The sequence below is a fragment of the Odocoileus virginianus genome, chromosome 31, assembly GCF_023699985.2.
Source record: "Odocoileus virginianus isolate 20LAN1187 ecotype Illinois chromosome 31, Ovbor_1.2, whole genome shotgun sequence".
NCBI classification, from domain to species: domain Eukaryota; kingdom Metazoa; phylum Chordata; class Mammalia; order Artiodactyla; family Cervidae; genus Odocoileus; species Odocoileus virginianus.
This window is the reverse complement of record NC_069704.1, coordinates 16,262,067-16,282,211: the sequence shown is the minus strand read 5'-3', so window position 1 is coordinate 16,282,211 and position 20,145 is coordinate 16,262,067. Positions and strand designations below refer to the sequence as shown.

General features: G+C 40.9%; 1 pseudogene; it reads right to left on the bottom strand.

Moving 5' to 3' along the window:
• Positions 1-16,519: 16,519 nt before the first annotated feature.
• On the bottom strand, positions 16,520-18,052 carry LOC139032411 (HUWE1-associated protein modifying stress responses 1 pseudogene; annotated as a pseudogene).
• Positions 18,053-20,145: the final 2,093 nt, after the last annotated feature.

Genomic DNA, 20,145 nt, shown 5'->3' with positions numbered 1-20,145 from the left:
CAGGCTTTGCTAAGAATGATCTTCTTTGTTTCCATTTTGAGTCATGGCTGAATTCTTATATGTTGTCTGATCTTCAAGCTCAAATACCCAAGGGACCAGGCAGCTGTGAATCAACCCTGTCTGTGTGTCTGTGTGTGTGTCAGCTAGCAGGTACTATAGCAAAGAAGACAGTATACTTTTCCTTATTTCTTTAAATCGATAGGGATTTGGAGGAAAAGCCTTTAATAAAATAGAACTCTGACTGATTATTTCCCCCTTTCCGAGCACTGTTGTAAAATCAGAAGGTTATGAATGGCATGAGGGGAAAAAAATAATAAAAAACCCATTTCAAATGTAGTCCTGTGGGTTTAAGCCCAAACCTTCAATTTATAATGAAAGCTCAGTGTCTATACACGAACCTCCCCTTATGAGATGGATCTCCTTTCTGATTGCAGAGGGTAAGGAAATCTTCCACATGCTTTCACTTATTGGGAAGGTACACAGTTGCTTATCTGTTGTTTTTCTTCCACATAGTCTACGATTTGGAAATTCGACATCATGTATTTTTTTTTTTCCCTAGGCCAGATGTTTTATCCCGCTATGTTAAGTCATCTTGACATGCTGCCACGAAGTGGAAACAACTGCTAGTTTTAATATCGCTCCATATCTTTATTACAAGGTACGTCCCATGCATCTTAATTCCTCCTATTCTCCCCTCTCTGTTGTTCCTCTGATCTTCTTCATCCCAACCCCCCACTTTGCTCCTGAAGAAGGCATATTGTAATTGCATGACCGTCGTGTCCCAGTAGCTAAAGAGGTTCTAGATAGCGTGATGAATATGCAGTGCATTATCTCCCAGGATGTGTGCCTGTGTCTTTAATCACAGCTGGAATGCAAAATCGGGCTCCACCTTTCAACTCTATCTCCATCATGCTGAGAGAGTGAGAGCGAGCGAGACGGAGACTGCTAGACAGCTCGAAAGAGATTGCAGCTCAGATGTCCTGAAAAACAGCAAATCCCTCAGACCTGGCAGATTCCGTTACCATGAGAACTGCAGATATTTCCATTGTGATGGTTTGCTCCAGCAGCCATCTGTTACACCCATTTGATTAGGAAGTACAGTTCAGCTTGTATGGGATTTTCATCACACCTTATCCCAAGGCAGTATACAGAGCCTCTTGCTTTTTTATATGCTAAACTCCAAGGCTTCAAAGTACTGTAATTTACCGAGGCGGAGGGCATTTAATGAAATGGTATGAGAAGGTCACCAAAGACCAGAGCTCCAAGAAGAAATACACACAGGAGATGTAAAAGAGGATTAGATTCCACAGCAGAAAGGCAACCAACTCAGAAAATTAACCATATTTAGCAATCCCTTCTTCTCTTGGTGGAGGGGAGGGAAATGAAGACCTAGGTTCTGAGACCTGCAGGGAGGAAGATGTTTTGTGTAGTCATGGCATGAATGCTTCCAGAGCAGCAATTCTGCCTAAGGACTCCAGGATGGTCAGAAGAAGGGGGGACAGAAGGGTAGTGCCTCAAACCCATCTTGTCAGTTGAGTGGAATCCACTGTATAAAGATTACATTAGCTCTAAACATTTTATGATGCCATCTAACTTTCCTGTAGACACAAAATGACCTTAAAATTTCCTTGAAGCAGTGCTGTAATTTACAGATTTAAACCAATTATTTGGACTAGTGGCCCCTCGTTGTATTTTTGTAGGGGAGGAAATGTTGATGGTACATCATATAGACATAAAAATAGGAATTCCCTTCAATTAAGTCTCTCCAAATACCCTTCCCGGGCAGTAGGCATTCAAGGTCCAAGCTTCTGAGATGGCTGGTGGAATCTGGAAGGAGCTGCCTAGAGTGTCTTAAATTGACTGGCGTTCTTGTGAATCCAGGGAGGTAATTAAATGCTTACACACCAATGTGAATTTGTGATTGCTGCACTGGGGATCTTGATTTGGCTTCCCTTTGTATCCCAGCCTGTGTTTTCTAGAACAGACCTCTGATAATATATCACTCGGATTGGGCCAGAGCTGCCAGATTTTTTGAAGTTGCAAGTCCCATCATGCCCTGTTCTGTTGGGTGGGCTTCTGGCTGACTCTTGCTGAACAAGGGAGACACTGTCCTGATCTGATTGCTCTGTGGGCTAGAGAACTTCCCCCCACTCTCCTCTCCTGGTCTGGTGTCAGGTTGCCATCTAGGGAGGCCGGAATGTCTGGAGGAACCAGAAAACGCAGTCTCAGCTTTGATGCCAGAGATGAAATCAGTGACCAGGCCCTTAGAGATGAAAAATCAGGGCAAGTTGTTGTCTTTTTTTATTTTGAAAAGTGGATTCTTTTTAAACCTTTTCAGTTGAAAGGCTTTGAACTTCATGGATGAGGACTTGTGTTTTCATTGAATGAGGAACCAACTGTCTGAGCCAGCAGCTGAAGATTCCAAAGAATCACGGTGTCTCCTCTGACAATGGGTGCTTAGAAGGCCCTCTTCTATCCCAGCAGCAAAGGCCCCGCACTGTGATCAGCTGGTGGTGCTGACTTGCCCATTAAACCCTCAATCCTACACCTTGGAGACTGCCTTCTGTCCATAGTTTTTGAGACTGGGCCCTGGTTTTATGAACGCAGTGCGTGTCTCTGAAAGACAGCAGATGCAATGAGGGCCCGGATGGAAACAATAAATACCATTCAGATTTCCCGCACGGAGCTTCTCATAGTGGTGCCTTTGTTGAGGGAAACAGGGATTGAAATGCCTTCCCCCACCCTTCCTTTTCCCTCCAGCCCCCTTTCACTGCTAGGATCTCAACCACCTCTGGAAAGCAAAGGTTAAGTATCTGAGGAGAAATCAGTTGACACACCAAAGAGACTCCAGCGAATGTATCACTCACTTGCCAGCGATTCGGTGGGGCGGAGAGCTTCTGGGGAGGGGAATGGATTTTACTTGAAGCCAGAAGAAAAGCAGCCCTGGGATCGGCGAGCTCGCTAGAAATATCCTCCTCTGAGCTGGGATGTTAACAGTGGCACCTTCTGACTTAATGTGGCATCTTTCTTCATCGTTATCAATCTCATGAGAGCTTTCCTGCCATCTGTACCATTTGTGCTTCAGGCTCCCATATGAAAGTCCAATCTGGCAGCATAAATACTGGCTAATGAAGAGTAGGTGTCTGACTGACTGGGAGAAAAGGGATCCTGTCTCAATGATGGGGCAGGATTCATTCATTTGAGAAAAAAAAACTGCATTTCTATAGCCATTCAAGAAGAAATCCTCTCTCCTCCTCTCTCTTTACCCCCCTTTCCTCCCGTCTCTGATCCTCCTTTCTCATTTTCTTCCTGTGTCATCCTTTGTTAATGGAGTTCATGCAAAAGTCAGCACAAAAATGGTCTTTGCCTAGAATGTTATACCTCGGAGATTAAAAATAGGAACGCGATGTGGACTTGCCGACATGTGGTGGGTTATTTTTTTTTTTCCTCTTCAGTGGGAAAGCTATAACTACATAGATTAGCAAAACTTGTGCAAGAATGGATGTAAAACAGATTTATCTCTGTGTCAGCTTTATCTGATCCATTTGGTCTTGCAGAGTTTGGATGGCCTCCTTTGTTACAATAACCAGCTCTCAAACATCTATATCCTTAGGGTATTAAATGTCAGCCTCCCAATACACCAGTCGAGGAGAGAGGGTTGGCAGTCACTGGGCTGGGGAAATTCTCCTTGTGCGCAGGGCAGAGGGGCTGCTTGTGCGCCCAGGCAGGCTGCTGGGATGACCTCCAGAAACTTCCACCACCTCCCCGTGTCACCGTGCAGGGGTGTTGAAGCTTACCACTGCCATTAATATCCTTTTACAGAGAATTCAAAAAGATTTCCTGTCACTGACAAGGACAGATTTGCTAGAGGTCTCTCAAGGAAATGGACAATAACTAATTAATTGAGCTCTCCACGACTTTCTGTGCTGTCCTTCCTCATTTATCTGTTCTCGTTTCTCAACATGCAGATCCAGCTCTCCTTTTTCTTTCTTTCCTTCCTTCCTTCCCCTCTTCTATTATGTCCATCACCCCCATGTTTCCCTTTTGCTTCATGTTCTCCCAGCTCTTTTTTCTTTCTCTTTTATAGAATCTCAGCATTAAAAAAAAAAAAAAAAAAAAAGCCAAACCCTAGCAGGGCATGCATATGCAAAGATTTTTCTAGAAATATGGATTATTTCTTTTGGGTCTGAAAATTGTCTTCTTCCAAGGTTGGAAGGGGCCTCAGAAGTTTCTACTTTGTACTGGATATGTAGATAATCTTTAGTATCCTTGATAAAGAATTGCAAACTTTTTGCTAAAAAAATACAGTGACCATATATCTGTGTCTTGAACTACATCTGTATGTGTATCTGCCTCTATGCCTGTATCTATAATCTCCTATCTGCTGCTGCTGCTGCTAAGTCGCTTCAGTCGTGTCCGACTCTGTGTGACCCCATAGACAGCAGCCCACCTATCTAGTTAAATGGAAAATTCATCATACCCTGCAAACTGTTCCAAGAGACCCTGAATACCCTATGTAGGTGTTGCTTCATCTTTCTCCTTGTAATTGGGCTGCCTGGCTCCTTGCTTTGGAGCAGGGCATCAACAAACTCAAGATTTCCTGGTCTCTTTTTGGTTACTCTGTGCACAGAGAGCCTGACTTTCCAATATGCCTGCTCCACTACTTTTGTTTTCATGTCCATCTATGCAGAGAAGCACCAGGCATGGAGTGGGATTATTGGAGGTGGCTCAAGATCAAAGCGGCCAGATGTGGGACTGAATCCTGGCTCTGCCACTTTCTTTATGTTTGTGATCTTTTGGACTTCTTGATTCCTCAGTTTTACCATCTGGAAAGTGGGGAACCAACATCTTGAATCACAGTGGTTTATTGTATGAATCAGATGAAGTAAGCCTGTGAACGTGTTGGAAACTTAGTGCCGACTTGAGGGTACCTAAGAGTGGAAGGTTGCTTGGGGGAAAGGACTTTCAGTGCGAAAACTGGAAAGACTGGGATGGTTGGTCATCCTGCTCAGAGCAGTCCATTCTGCCCACATCCCCCTGCAAGGACCCAGCCCGGCTTAAACAATTACCCCAGTGTAACAGAACTTTCTCCACAGTTGAAGGAAATCTTTGTTTGTTTGTTTGTTTTTATGTGGATTAATTGCCTGATTTCAATCAGTGGACTCCGAACTTTGGTTTGGAGAATCAGAGTTACTTACTATCTTACTATCTGTCCCCTCAATATCTCAAGGAGTGGCATGAAACTTTAAGCAAAAGTATGAAATTACTTAAAATGAAGTACAGATTCCTTCCTCTGAGTTGGAGCTTGTTCATTCTTCAAGACCCAGTACATCCGTTACCCAGTACATCATGAGCTTTTTGCACATGAGATCTCTCTTCAGCATGATTTGTGCCTTAAGTTGGTAATGTGTTAGGTTATTGCTTTACCCGCAAGTATATTTTTTAAACTCCTTGAAGGCAGCCTGCCTTATATTTCTGAGTATTCACTGAATGAATGAATCAATGAGAAAATGAATGATTTATAAGTGGGGAAATGAGTCAGAGGGAATAAATGGAATGTGAGAGAGCAAATAAATGCATGAGTAAATTAATGACTTTTCTGTGCTAATTAACAAGCATACATGCCTTTCTAGTCTAGCCCTGTTGTGTATCTCATGTCTAGAATTTTTGACTTCAAATCCTGAATCCCAAGTCCTAGTTCTCAGCCTTAACTACCATCAGTTCAGTTCAGTTCAGTTCAGTCACGTCTGACTCTTTGCGACCCCATGGACTGCAGCACGCCAGGCTTCCCTGTCCAGCACGCTAGAGCTTGCTCAAACTCATGTCCCTTGACTCGGTGATGCCATCCAACCATCTCATCCTCTGTCGTCCCCTTCTCCTCCTGCCTTCAGTCTTTCCCAGCATCAGGGTCTTCTCCAATGAGTCATTTCATAGCTGCCATAACAAATTCCTTAAACTCAAAATGACCCATCCTACCTTGGGGGCACCATTCACTGTTTGATAAACTGGGAGAATATAGCTTATTTCTTTTCTTTAAAATTTTAAAGATTAATTAAAAAATGACAGTAAAACCTTCATGTGGCAAATTGAAAAAAACATTCAAACTATATATGAATCTAAAATGAAAAGTAAGTATCTGTCTTTTCCATTTCCTTTTTCTGAAGGAAAGAAATACCCCCCCCCCCATTTCATTCCTCTGAAATTAAAGTTTCTTCTTTTAGTGTTTTGGTGGCTACAGTTGAAATTCTAAATAAAATAAATTTATGTTTTTGGTATATCAGGATCTGAGCATGTAATCTGACATCCTGTTATGGAAATTGAGGTATTAGTCATTTTCAGCACTGTCCATCTTTCTTTATTTCTCTGCCGCCTGAGATTCAGTAATTCTAATGGTTAGCTTCATGCCTTTACAGATTCACCCTTATCTGTTTGTCTCTTACATTTAGTCATTGTGCATACGATATTTCCACTACATGGTCCACTTACATTTATTTCTACAACTCCCCTCTGCTCCTGAATTTTGTGGTATTTATTTTTATGTTATTAAGTTTTGCAATATTTGCATTCTGTTCTGTCATTTTTAATTGTATTTAGTAGTGCTTTTTGCATAGGTTCCTTCTAAATATTAACCAAATAATGACAGAACTCAACCAAGTGAGTTGACTGGATCCAAAGAGAAGGAAATGAAATGCTAAGCCATTTGCAAGATATCCTGAGTCACAGGGCTCAGGGGGTTTTCTCTTGATTTATTTGGAGCTCTCTTTCCTCCTGGCTCATGCTTAGCTATATATATACTTTTTTTTAGGTATTTCTCATATATTGTTTTCTTCTTACATTTTTGTTTTACTGGAGCACCTCATTGAAACTTTTTTTTTTTTTTGGTGGTGGTGGTTTTAGTCCTAGTTTTTATTTATTTATTTTTCTTAAAAAAATTTTTTTTTTCATTTATTTTTATTAGTTGGAGGCTAATTACCTCACAACATTGCAGTGGGTTTTGTCATACACTGACATGAATCAGCCATGGAGTTACATGTATTCCCCATCCCAATCCCCCCTCCCACCTCCCTCTCCACCCAATTCCTCTGGGTCTTCCCAGTGCACCAGGCCCGAGCACTTGTCTCATGCATGTCTGAGAATTTTTGTGTGTGTGTATGCTTGTCTGCTTTGTTTTGGTTGTTTGTTGTTAGAATATTTTTATTTTTATTTCACTTTTGCCTGATAGTTTGGCTGGGTATATATTTCTAATGTCAAACATTTCCCTCAGTACTTTGATGGTATTGCTATTGAGACGTATGCTGTCATTCTGGTCTTATTACTTTGTAGGTAACCTCTCTTCCCTAGGATGATTTTTAGGGTCTTTATCTTTGCCCTTGGCGTTCTGAAATTTTATGGAAGTTTGTTCAGATGTATGTTGTTACTATTGACTTTGCTTTTATCTTGGTAGGTCTTTTCATTATAAAGAGATATCTCTTTGTTTATCTCTGGAGCTTCCTCTCTCTCCCCTCACTCCTGTTACTTCTTTGTTATATTCTTCTCTTTGTTGTCTCAATTTTTGCTTCTAGGCATCCTATTAGATATACGTTCACTTCCTGGCTCTGTCACCCATCATCTTATATTTTCTATCTCTTTTCATTTTTATTCTTTTTAATAGAAAATGTTTTCTCCAGTCTTTTTTTTTTTGTTTGTTTGTTTTTTGTTTTTGATGTTTTATTTATTTTTTTTTAATTTTTTAAAAAATTTTTATTTATTTTTTTATTAGTTGGAGGCTAATTACTTTACATCATTACAGTAGTTTTTGTTATACATTGAAATGAATTAGCCATGGATTTACATGTATTCCCCATCCCAGTCCCCCCTCCCACCTCCCTCTCCACCCGATCCCTCTGGGTCTTCCCAGTGCACCAGGCCCGACCACTTGTCTCATGTACCCAACCTGGGCTGGTTATCTGTTTCACCCTAGATAATATACATGTTTCAATGCTGTTCTCTTGAAACATCCCACCCTCGCCTTCTCCCAGAGTTCACAAGTCTGTTCTATACATCTGAGTCTCTTTTTCTGTTTTGCATATAGGGTTATCATTACCATCTTTCTAAAGTCCATATATATGTGTTAGTATACTGTAATAGTCTTTATCTTTCTGGCTTACTTCGCTCTGTATAATGGGCTCCAGTTTCATCCATCTCATTAGAACTGATTCAAATGAATTCTTTTTAATGGCTGAGTAATATTCCATGGTGTATATGTACCACAGCTTCCTCATCCATTCGTCTGCTGATGGGCATCTGGGTTGCTTCCATGTCCTGGCTATTATAAACAGTGCTGCGATGAACATTGGGGTGCATGTGTCTCTTTCAGATCTGGTTTCCTTGGTGTGTATGCCCAGAAGTGGGATTGCTGGGTCATATGGTAGTTCTATTTCCAGCTTTTTAAGAAATCTCCACACTGTTTTCCATAATGGCTGTACTAATTTGCATTCCCACCAACAGTGTAAGAGGGTTCCCTTTTCTCCACACCCTCTCCAGCATTTATTGCTTGTAGACTTTTGGATAGCAGCCATCCTGACTGGCGTATAATGGTACCTCACTGTGGTTTTGATTTGCATTTCTCTGATAATGAGTGATGTTGAGCATCTTTTCATGTGTTTGTTATCCATCTGTATGTCTTCCTTGGAGAAATGTCTGTTGAGTTCTTTGGCCCATTTTTGGACTGGGTCATTTATTTTTCTGGAGTTGAGCTGGAGGAGTTGCTTGTATATTTTTGAGATTAATCCTTTGTCTGTTGCTTCATTTGCTATTATTTTCTCCCAATCTGAGGGCTGTCTTTTCACCTTGCTTATAGTTTCCTTTGTTGTGCAAAAGCTTTTAAGTTTCATTAGGTCCCATTTTTTTATTTTTGCTTTTATTTCTGAAATTCTGGGATGTGGGTCATAGAGGATCCTGCTGTGATTTATGTAGGAGAGTGTTTTGCCTATGTTCTCCTCTAGGAGTTTGATAGTTTCTGGTCTTACATTTAGATCTTTAATCCATTTTGAGTTTATTTTTGTGTATGGTGTTAGAAAGTGTTCTAGTTTCATTCTTTTACAGGTGGTTGACCAGTTTTCCCAGCACCACTTGTTAAAGAGGTTATCTTTTTTCCATTGTATATCCTTGCCTCCTTTGTCGAAGATAAGGTGACCATAGGTTCGTGGATTTATCTCTGGGCTTTCTATTCTGTTCCATTGATCTATATTTCTGTCTTTGTGCCAGTACCATACTGTCTTGATGACTGTGGCTTTGTAGTAGAGTCTGAAGTCAGGCAGATTGATTCCTCCAGTTCCATTCTTCTTTCTCAGGATTACTTTGGCTATTCGAGGTTTTTTGTATTTCCATACAAATTGTGAAATTATTTGTTCTAGTTCTGTGAAAAATACCGTTGGTAGTTTGATAGGGATTGCATTGAATCTATAGATTGCTTTGGGTAGTATAGCCATTTTAACAATATTAATTCTTCCAATCCATGAACACGGTATATTTCTCCATCTGCTTGTGTCCTCTTTGATTTCTTTCATCAGTGTTTTATAGTTTCCTATGTATAGGTCTTTTGTTTCTTTAGGTAGATATACTCCTAAGTATTTTATTCTTTTTGTTGCCATGGTGAATGGTATTGTTTCCTTAATTTCTCTTTCTGTTTTCTCATTGTTAGTGTATAGGAATGCAAGAGATTTCTGTGTGTTAATTTTATATCCTGCAACTTTACTGTATTCATTATTTGATTAGCTCTAGTAATTTTCTGGTAGAGTCTTTAGGGTTTTCTATGTAGAGGATCATGTCATCTGCAAACAGCGAGAGTTTCACTTCTTCTTTTCCTATCTGGATTCCTTTTACTTCTTTTTCTGCCCTGATTGCTGTGGCCAACACTTCCAAAACTATGTTGAATAGTAGTGGTGAGAGTGGGCACCCTTGTCTTGTTCCTGATTTCAGGGGAAATGCTTTCAATTTTTCACCATTGAGGGTGATGCTTGCTGTGGGTTTGTCATATATAGCTTTTATTATGTTGAGGTATGTTCCTTCTATTCCTGCTTTCTGGAGAGTTTTAATCATAAATGGATGTTGAATTTTGTCAAAGGCTTTTTCTGCATCTATTGAGATAATCATATGGTTTTTATCTTTCAATTTGTTAATGTGGTGTATTACATTGATTGACTTGCGGATATTAAAGAATCCTTGCATTCCTGGGATAAAGCCCACTTGGTCATGATGAATGATTTTTTTAATATGTTGTTGGATTCTGTTTGCTAGAATTTTGTTAAGGATTTTTGCATCTATGTTCATCAGTGATATTGGCCTGTAGTTTTCTTTTTTTGTGGCATCTTTGTCTGGTTTTGGAATTAGGGTGATGGTGGCCTCATAGAATGAGTTTGGAAGTTTACCTTCTTCTGCAATTTTCTGGAAGAGTTTGAGTAAGATAGGTGTTAGCTCTTCTCTAAATTTTTGGTAGAATTCAGCTGTGAAGCCATCTGGTCCTGGGCTTTTGTTTGCTGGAAGATTTCTGATTACAGTTTCGATTTCCTGGCTTGTGATCATTTTGTTAAGATCTTCTATTTCTTCCTGGTTCAGTTTTGGAAAGTTATACTTCTCTAAGAACTTGTCCATTTCTTCCAAGTTGTCCATTTTATTGGCATAGAGCTGCTGGTAGTAGTCTCTTATGATCCTTTGTATTTCAGTGTTGTCTGTTGTGATCTCTCCATTTTCATTTCTAATTTTGTTAATTTGGTTCGTCTCCCTTTGTTTCTTAATGAGTCTTGCTAATGGTTTGTCAATTTTGTTTATTTTTTCAAAAAACCAGCTTTTAGCTTTGTTAATTTTTGCTATGATCTCTTTAGTTTCTTTTGCATTTATTTCTGCCCTAATTTTTAAGATTTCTTTCCTTCTACTAACCCTGGGGTTCTTCATTTCTTCTTCCTCTAGTTGCTTTAGGTGTAGAGTTAGGATATTTATTTGACTTTTTTCTTGTTTCTTGAGGTAGGCCTGTAATGCTATGAATCTTCCCCTTAGCACTGCTTTTACAGTGTCCCATTAGGTTTTGGGTTGTTGTGTTTTCATTTTCATTCATTTCTATGCATATTTTGATTTCTTTTTTGATTTCTTCTATGATTTGTTGGTTATTCAGAAGCGTGTTGTTTAGCCTCCATATGTTTGAATTTTTAATAATTTTTTTCCTGTAATTGAGATCTAATCTTACTGCACTGTGGTCAGAAAAGATGACTGGAATGATTTCAATCTTTTTGAATTTTCCAAGACTAGATTTATGGCCCAGGATGTGATCTATTCTGGAGAAGGTTCCGTGTGCACTTGAGAAAAAGGTGAAGTTGATTGTTTTGGGGTGAAACGTCCTATAGATGTCAATTAGGTCTAGCTGGTCCATTGTGTCCGTTAAAGTTTGTGTTTCCTTGTTCATTTTCTGTTTAGTTGATCTATCCATAGTTGTGAGTGGGGTATTAAAGTCTCCTACTATTATTGTGTTACTATTAATTTCCTCTTTCATACTCGTTAGCATTTGCCTTACATATTGCGGTGCTCCTATGTTGGGTGCATATATATTTATAATTGTTATATCTTCTTCTTGGATTGATCCTTTGATCATTATGTAGTGTCCATCTTTGTCTCTTTTCACAGACTTAATTTGAAAGTCTATTTTATCTGATATGAGTATTGCGACTCCTGCTTTCTTTTGGTCTCCGTTTGTGTGAAATATTTTTTCCAGCCCTTCACTTTTAGTCTGTATGTGTCCCTTGTTTTGAGGTGGGTCTCTTGTAGACAGCATATATATGGGTCTTGCTTTTGTATCCATTCAGCCAGCCTTTGTCTTTTGGTTGGGGCATTCAACCCATTTACATTTAAGGTAATTATTGATAGGTATGGTCCCGTTGCCATTTATTTTGTTGTTTGGGTTTCACTTTTATATCACCTTTCTGCATTTCCTGTCTAGAGAAGATCCTTTAGTATTTGTTGAAGAGCTGGTTTGGTGGTGCTGAATTCTCTCAGCTTTTGCTTGTCTGTAAAGCTTTTGAGTTCTCCTTCATATCTGAATGAGATCCTTGCTGGGTAGAGTAATCTAGGTTGTAGGTTATTCTCTTTCATTACTTTAAGTATGTCCTGCCATTCCCTTCTGGCCTGAAGGGTTTCTATTGATAGATCAGCTTTTATCCTTATGGGAATCCCTTTGTGTGTTATTTGTTGTTTCTCCCTTGCTCCTTTTAATATTTGTTCTTTGTGTTTGATCTTTGTTAATTTGATTAATATGTGTCTTGGGGTGTTTTGTCTTGGGTTTATCCTGTTTGGGACTCTCTGGGTTTCTTGGACTTGGTTGGCTATTTCCTTCCCCATTTTAGGGAAGTTTTCAGCTATTATCTCCTCGAGTATCTTCTCATGGCCTTTCTTTTTGTCTTCTTCTTCTGGGACTCCTATGATTCGAATGTTGGGGCGTTTCACATTGTCCCAGAGGTCCCTGAGGTTGTCCTCATTTTTTTTTATTCTTTTTTCTTTTTTCCTCTCTGCTTCATTTATTTCCACCATTTTATCTTCTACCTCACTTATGCTATCTTCTGTCTCTGTTATTCTACTCATGGTTCCCTCCAGAGTGTTTTTGATCTCATTTATTTCATTATTAATTTTTAATTGATTTTTTTAAATTTCTTCTAGGTCCTTGTTAAACATTTCTTGCATCTTCTCAATCTTCGTCTCCAGGCTATTTATTTGTAACTCAATTTTGTTTTCAAGATTTTGGATCATTTTTATTATCATTATTCTAAATTCTTTTTCAGGTAGATTCCCTATTTCCTCCTCTTTTGTTTGACTTGGTGGGCTTTTTTCATGTTCCTTTAGCTGTTGGGTATTTCTCTGCCTTTTCATCATGTTTAGATTGCTGTGTCTGGAGTGGGCTTTCTGTATTCTTGTGGTCTGAGGTTCCTTTTTATTGTGGAGGTTTCACCCAGTGGGTGGGGTTGGACGATTGGTTTTTCAAGGTTTCCTGGTTAGGGAAGCTTGTGTCAGCGTTCTGGTGCGTGGAATTGGATTTCTTCTCTCTGGAGTGCAATGGAGTGTCCAGTAATGAGATTTGCGATGGGTCTCTGTGTTGGGTGTGACTTTGGAGAGCCTGTATGTTGACACTCAGGTCTATGTTCCTGCGTTGCTAAAGAATTTGCGTGGTATGTCTTGTACTGGAGCTTATTGGCTCTTGGGTGGTGGTTGGTTTTGGTGTAGGTATGGAAGCTTTTGGATAGTCTCTTATTCCTTAATATTCCGTGTAGTCAGTTTTCTGGTTTTCTCAGGATTTGGGCTCAAGTCTCCTGCCTCTGGATTTCAGTTTTATTCTTCCAATAGTCTCAAGGCTTCTCCAACTATACAGCACTGATAATAAAACTTCTAGGTTAATGGTGAAAAGATTCTCCACCGTGAGAGACAACCAGAGAGGTTCACAGAGTTACATGAAGAATAGGAGAGGGAGGAAGGAGATAGAGGTGAGCAGGAGGAGAAAAAGGGGACTCAAGAGGAGAGAGACAGATCTACGCAGTTATCTGTTCCCAAAGTGTTCTCCGTAGCCCAGACACCCACAAAGATTCACAGAGTTGGATTGGGAAGAGAAGGGGAATGGAGGAAATAGAGGTGTTCTGAGGTAGAAAACAGAGAGTCAAAAGTGGGAGAGTATCACCACACTCCTGAATAGAAATGGGAACTGAATATTGGATTCTTAAATGACCAAAATTTATATCACATACTACTGAAAAACAAAGACTGAAAATCTAGTGTAGAGGTTAGACTCTTTGAAATACAATATTTAAAAACAAAAACACAAAAAAACTTAGAACTGTATATGAAGTTCAGTTTAAAAATAGGGATTCTCTCTCTCTTTTTTTTTTTTTTGGCAAGGTTATAGTGAAATGAAAATGAAGGTTAAGGAATAATAGAGGAGTATTAGAGGACTCTAAAAGGAAATAGGAGAGAAAAACAAGAAAAAGAAAAAAAAAAATTTTTTTTTCTCTAATTAAAAAAATCGTAAAAATATATGAAAATGAAAGTTGAGGAGTAACGGGGGAGTAATAGGGAATTATAAAAGAAAATAAAAGAGAAAAAATTTTAAAAAAAATGAAAGAAAAAAAAATTTTTTTTTTTTAATTAAAAAAAAAAATGTACATATATATCTAGGAATTTCTCTGAGGTTGTTGCGGTCAGCGTAGGTTCAGTTCAATTTCAGATAGCTCCTCTTTCCAGCTTACACTTCTCGTTATCTGTAGGCCCCTTCCCGTGTAGTCGTGTTACCTTCAGGGATTTTAATCTGTTGCACCGGTCCTTTCTGAAGCGGTTCCCTTTGTTTATTTGGCTTCTGTTTGCCGTCTCTTTGGTGTCTAATTTCCGCCCTGACACAGGTGGGCGGAGGTGATCTCTTACTTAGGTTCTCTAGTTCAGTTCAGTCCTGCCACGGGGAGGGCGGGGCGCTGCAGACAGATACCGCTGTGTGTGGATAGCGCTCACCGTGTTCCGGCCACACTGGGTTTGCCCCGCTCACGGGTGTCAGTGCTTTCCCTGTCTACACTGCTCAGGCTCCCGGCTGCTCTATATGGAGCGGGCCCTGCGTTGAGTGCGGTTCCAGTTTTCGGGTACTCCACAAAAGCGCAGATTCGGTTGCTCCTGCGTTTTGTGCCTTCCCCAGCTTGAGCGGTTCAGGCAGCCAGAGGCTTGGGCGTACTCTCCCGGGTGCAGCGCGCCTTTTCCCTCCGCGTCGAGCGGCCCAGGCAGCCAGAGGCTTGGGCGCAATCTTCTTGGGTACGGCGCACTTTTTCCCTCCGCGGCCCCAGCACGCACCGCCAGTCTGGTCTCAGGAAGTCTTTAGCTAGAACCCGGAGGCCTGTTTGCAGTGTGGGAGGGGGTGGCTTCTCAGGGGCTGAGTTTGCCCTTTTCCCCTCCCCACTGCCTCCTACCTCCAGCGGGGATGGGCCAGCTCTTCTCTGGAGATTCTCAGTCCCTTTGTTTTTTTTTTTTTTTAAAGTTTTTCAAAAGTTTAATGGAGCCAATATATAAATTGTGTTCTGGCAGACGTGAAGACCTGCTTTCTCTTACCAAAGAAAATGGCACATATTTTATCAAAATTTGACAATCCAGAGTAAAGGGTACTGAGATTCAGAGCACCAACTAAAACAAAAACCACCAAAAAAATTTTTTGTCACTAACCTGGAGAGAGGAACTACAACCAAGGCATAAAGGGGAGATTAAATATGTGTTCCTCAGCCTCAAAAACCTTTAGGAAGGAGTTCTGACCTCTTGTGAGCAACGCTTCACACCGTCAAACCCAATTCCAGAATCTAAATTTACAAAGATAGAAAAACAAAGATAACTCCAAATGCATTTCTTGGTATATTCCAAAGGGAAGTGTAAAGTATTGAGAATACATAGGCTTGCCCATTTCCAGTATAATAATAAACTGTTACAATTCTTCCCATCATATTAAAAAAAAAAAATCCACTTTTGCAAAACTTTGGAAACGCCTCACTTTCATTCCTAGGTTTAGCATGGAATTGACTTTCTTTAAATAAGGGCTGTATCTATAGTGAATACAGAACTCCAGTTCACACATTTCCATTCACATCCCACCCATCAACGAATACTATGGTGAACTTAGCAAAATTTCTTCAAAGATTATTAAATGGCTGGAGAAAATTGCAAACGTTAACGAAGTGCTGTGAGTAATTACTGGGAAAACCCTTACACTGATTTGCAATAGTCTTTAAAGGATAAAAAACAGGAAGTACTGATACTGAACTGTAAGTTTGCAAGGAAACATTTTCACTGTCCTACTTGAGATATATATATATATATATATATATATATATATATAGTATGATAGAATAAATTACAGTACCTGGCAGGCTGACATCAGTTCTTCATCTATAAAAAGACTACCATTCAGTTCAAGATATTAAAAATGAAGATGAAACATGCTCTAAAACTTTGCAGCTACAAGGTCTTATATTTACTCAAAAGAGGAATCTATTGAGAACTTTTATTTAGGTCTAACCTAACATCTAGAGGACTTCCATGCGATTCCATCTTTTCCCAGAATGAGATTCCAAACTGCACTTTCTAGGAGAGGGATTTGGAGAGTTGGGTTCTGCTATTTAAATTGGGATCACATTATTAGCAGACAAAAGACCTTTCTCTTTCACCCATTCCAACAGAAACTGCACAAAGCAGAACATTCATGAAAAACGTAAATATGAAAGACTACAATGCTGAGCCTCTCCCACCACCCATCTCCCTCTCACTAATACTGAACCAAAAAGGAAGCCTGTTCTCAAGAGTTCGTGACCTCTCTACTTCAGGTCACCATGAATGCAGTCAACATGTTTACATTTACCATAAGGATAGTACCCTGCTTGAGAAGTAGTACTTGTCTTAAAAATGAATTATTTTAAGCCTATAGGGTTAATTGGGGGGGGTGGGGCAATTTAATATTGCTACTTTTAGAGCACTAACACACACAAAGTGAATCCAATAAGGTTCTGTGTATTGATTCAGTATTAAGTATTAATTGCATGACCATCATAGCACCTCTTTACATCACACAATCACCAGAATTATAGACTGCTTCAAAAACTAAAAAATAGGACACAGTTCAATAATAATTCAAAGTTGCACCCTGTTATTAGAGAGAAACCAGGTGCGTGGTACTGTGCTGCTGCAAAAATGGAAGCCTGGAGATTTGATGAGGAAGCCAAATCGTGTGTTTTAGACAATTTTAGGAACCTGGCAATACTGTTGAAGCAAAATACTCAACACAGCAGGAAATGGACCCTCCCCCCCCACCCCCCAAAAACCATTCTATAACCAAATAAACATCTGATATTTCCTTTCCCTTTGAGAATAAATACAGTTAAGGTCACTTTTAGCCTTGAAACGGATATATGTTTGCCTACGAGGACCCTACGACATGGTATCTGATGTCCTCTGCTAGGGTTATAGTTTTAAGAAAGCCATAATTACAAGAGGCATCTACTATAAATACCTAGAACTTTCTTTTTATGGCAACCACTATAGGATTCACTTGTCTTAAACAGTGAACAATGGAAGATGGCCTCATATGTTTCCTTTGCAATAATAGTAATATGTTGAGGATCAAGTGGCTTTCAAGCAGCATGGTGGGTGTGGAAAATGTCTGCAGTTTAGATCATTCTGTTGCGTTTATGGGTTGGTGAGTCTGTAATGACATCCCCACACTGGGCTGAGGTACGCTTTCTAGTTCCACCATTGTCCAAGTGGAGTGCCATTTCTTCTGATATGAAAGTGTTCAAATCGACATCATGGAGTCCATTTCTCCTTCGACTAGCATTCGATCCACTGCTTACATGTGTAGGAGAGCCTGGGGTACTCGAACGCACGCTTATACTAGCCATTGCACCACTAAGACCATGCAGAGCTGTGGCTTCCCGGAAGGGTTGCAAATCAGTCTCTACAGATGAGCTCGTTTCCGTTGAAGTAGCTCAGTTAGGGGACACTACAGTCAGTCTTGGGGGAGCTCTAGAGTTTCGTGGTGGAGGAACCTTTCCACACAGGAAGCTGATCAAATCTTCTCTACGAATAGTTCTTCTGCGCTTTTTAACCCAAGCCAACACATCCTTATTGCGTCGCTGATAGCCAATCTGAATTCCAATATCAAAACTTCGCTGATGAGTATCCACGCTTTCTTTGTAGAGGTTCGTGACGGCGGTAGCTGTGTTTTGGAAGGGAACCCACAGAGAAAGTCCTGGCTGCTGACACACCCGGTCTTTGTAGAGCTGGGCCACGGCGGTGGCCGAGTTCTGGAAGAGGTGCCACAGGGTGCCACAGCTTCTGTTGCTTGCGCTCGGGCTGCGCGGCGGCCGCTGCCTCCTCCTGCAGCTCCGGGGGCAGCTGCTCGTCCTGCTCGGCCTCAGCCAGGCACTGCCGCTCCCACTTGGAGAACCAGTGCTCGGGCCCGTGCTCCTGGATCTCGGCCTCGCCCTCCTCCTTCCGCTCCTCCATCCTCCGCGGCCTTCCGCGGCCTCGCAGCCGCCGCTGTCGCGTCCTCCTCAGGCGGGGCCCCCGCGGGAGCGTCGTCATCGAGCGGCCCGGCGGCGGGGCCCAGAGACCGGCGGCGGCGGCTCCTCGCGGCGGCCAAGGCCTCCTGCACCCCGACGGCCTACGAGCCCCGCCCTGTGGCCCCGCGCTGCCCGAGACGACCCCCTCCCCGGGCCGCCCCACTCCCGGGCCCTGCCGAAGGTCGCCGCGGACCGGATCAACGCCGCTTCCCCTTGCCTCGCCAGCCCAAGCCCGTCTACCGCCCAGCCATGGCGCCGCGGCCTCCCTAGGGCCGCTGCCGCCGCTAACCGCCTAGTCCTGCGTGCAGACCGGCTTGCGCCTCCGAGCCCACCCCGAAGACTAAGGAACGTCCTCTCAGTCCCTTTGTTTTGCGAACCACCGGTAATGTGTTCGGGCCGGTTAATTTTGTCCCTTGCTATCCCACAGTTTAAAAAAGCTCCCTCCGATTGCTCTCTCAGGGTCTTCGGGCCGGTCCTCACCCTAAGCAATGCCGCCCGCTCCTCTCCGTTCCGCCCCGCTTGTTGCTGGCGGGTACGGGCGTCTGGGGTACTTTTCTGCTGGGAGTTGCTTTTAGGCACGTAATCTGTGGGCCTTGTTTAAATTTTTCTGCAGTTAGAATGCAGAAAACTTCCCCCAGTCCCGCCAGTGAGAGGGTTTCCTGGTGATTGGAAACTTCCTCTATTAAGACTCCCTTCCCGGGACGGGTCTCCGGCCGTAGCTCTTTCGACTCCCTTATTATCGTTTATATTTTATCCTACCTCCCTTCGAAGACAATGGGCTGCTTTTCTGGGCACCTGATGTCCTCTGCTAGCGATCAGAAGTTGTTTTGTGAAATTTGCTCAGCATTCAAATGTTCTTTTGATGAATTTGTAGGAGAGAAAGTGGTCTCTCCGTCCTATTCCTCCGCCATCTTGGCTCCTTCCTTCTCCAGTCTTTAACCTTATCCATTGTAATTATCTACTCTATACATTGCTTTAAAAAATATTTTGGTAATCATTTTTAATTTTCAGGAATTTTTTCTTGTACTCCTATTGCTTTTATAGCATAGCAACAGTTACACTTAAGTATTTTTTAAATTTAAGTATTTTTTAAATTTAAGTATTTTTAAAATTTATTTAAAATATATTTATATTTTAAATATATAAAATTTTAATATATAAAATATTTTATATATTAAAATTAAGTATTTTTTAAATTTAAATTTAAAATACACTTAAGTATTTTTAAAAATTATTTTTAAAAGAGGTACAAACTTCCAGTTATAATAACTAATTTATTTTGATGTATATTCAACATCCACTAAAATATCTCTGAAGACACATATTAGAATATTTAAAATTAGTTTCACTTTCTTTAATCATTTCTATTTCTTTTGGTGTCATATTGGCTTCATCCTTTTAATTAAAATTAATCTTCTCAGATGCCTCTTGATCTTGATTATAAATGAAGGAGTGGTTTGATTCATGTGGGTACCACATATGAGGCTTTCTCTGCAGGTTTTAAAAGTCTGTGTCCTCGGTAGGTGTCTCTCCTGACTGGGGTGTCTTACTCCGGGCACCCATAAAAGTAAATGAGTGGACAGATTTTCCCATATGTTCCATAAGCAAGTAAAGTACATGTTCCTACAATTTCCAGGGAAATTTCTCAGAACTTTATCTGACATTAGAGAACTTTAGCTTATTTTGTGCTTAAATGGAGCTAAGACCTCCCCCTACCTGGTCTCATGTGGAAGTTGACAGTGATTTTTTTTCAAACTCTTTCAGACCCTGTTTCTTATACTAACTCCCTTTTCCAGTCACATCCCCATTATTCCTAGAGAGAAGTTTTCATGCTTCATCCTGGGGGCATAACATTTTGCTGCCAGTCTCTTACACTCTGTAAGCCTGGGGACAGAGCAAAGGTCTGATTAACACTGTGATTCCTGTTATCGTTTTGTAGTTTATTGCCCTGATGATGAACCCTCTGCTTATTCAGACTGTGTTGCACCTTAAGGGTGCTTTGATTGTCTTTGGACTGTAATTTTCCCAACTGTTATTCTTTATTGATCTTATCCTA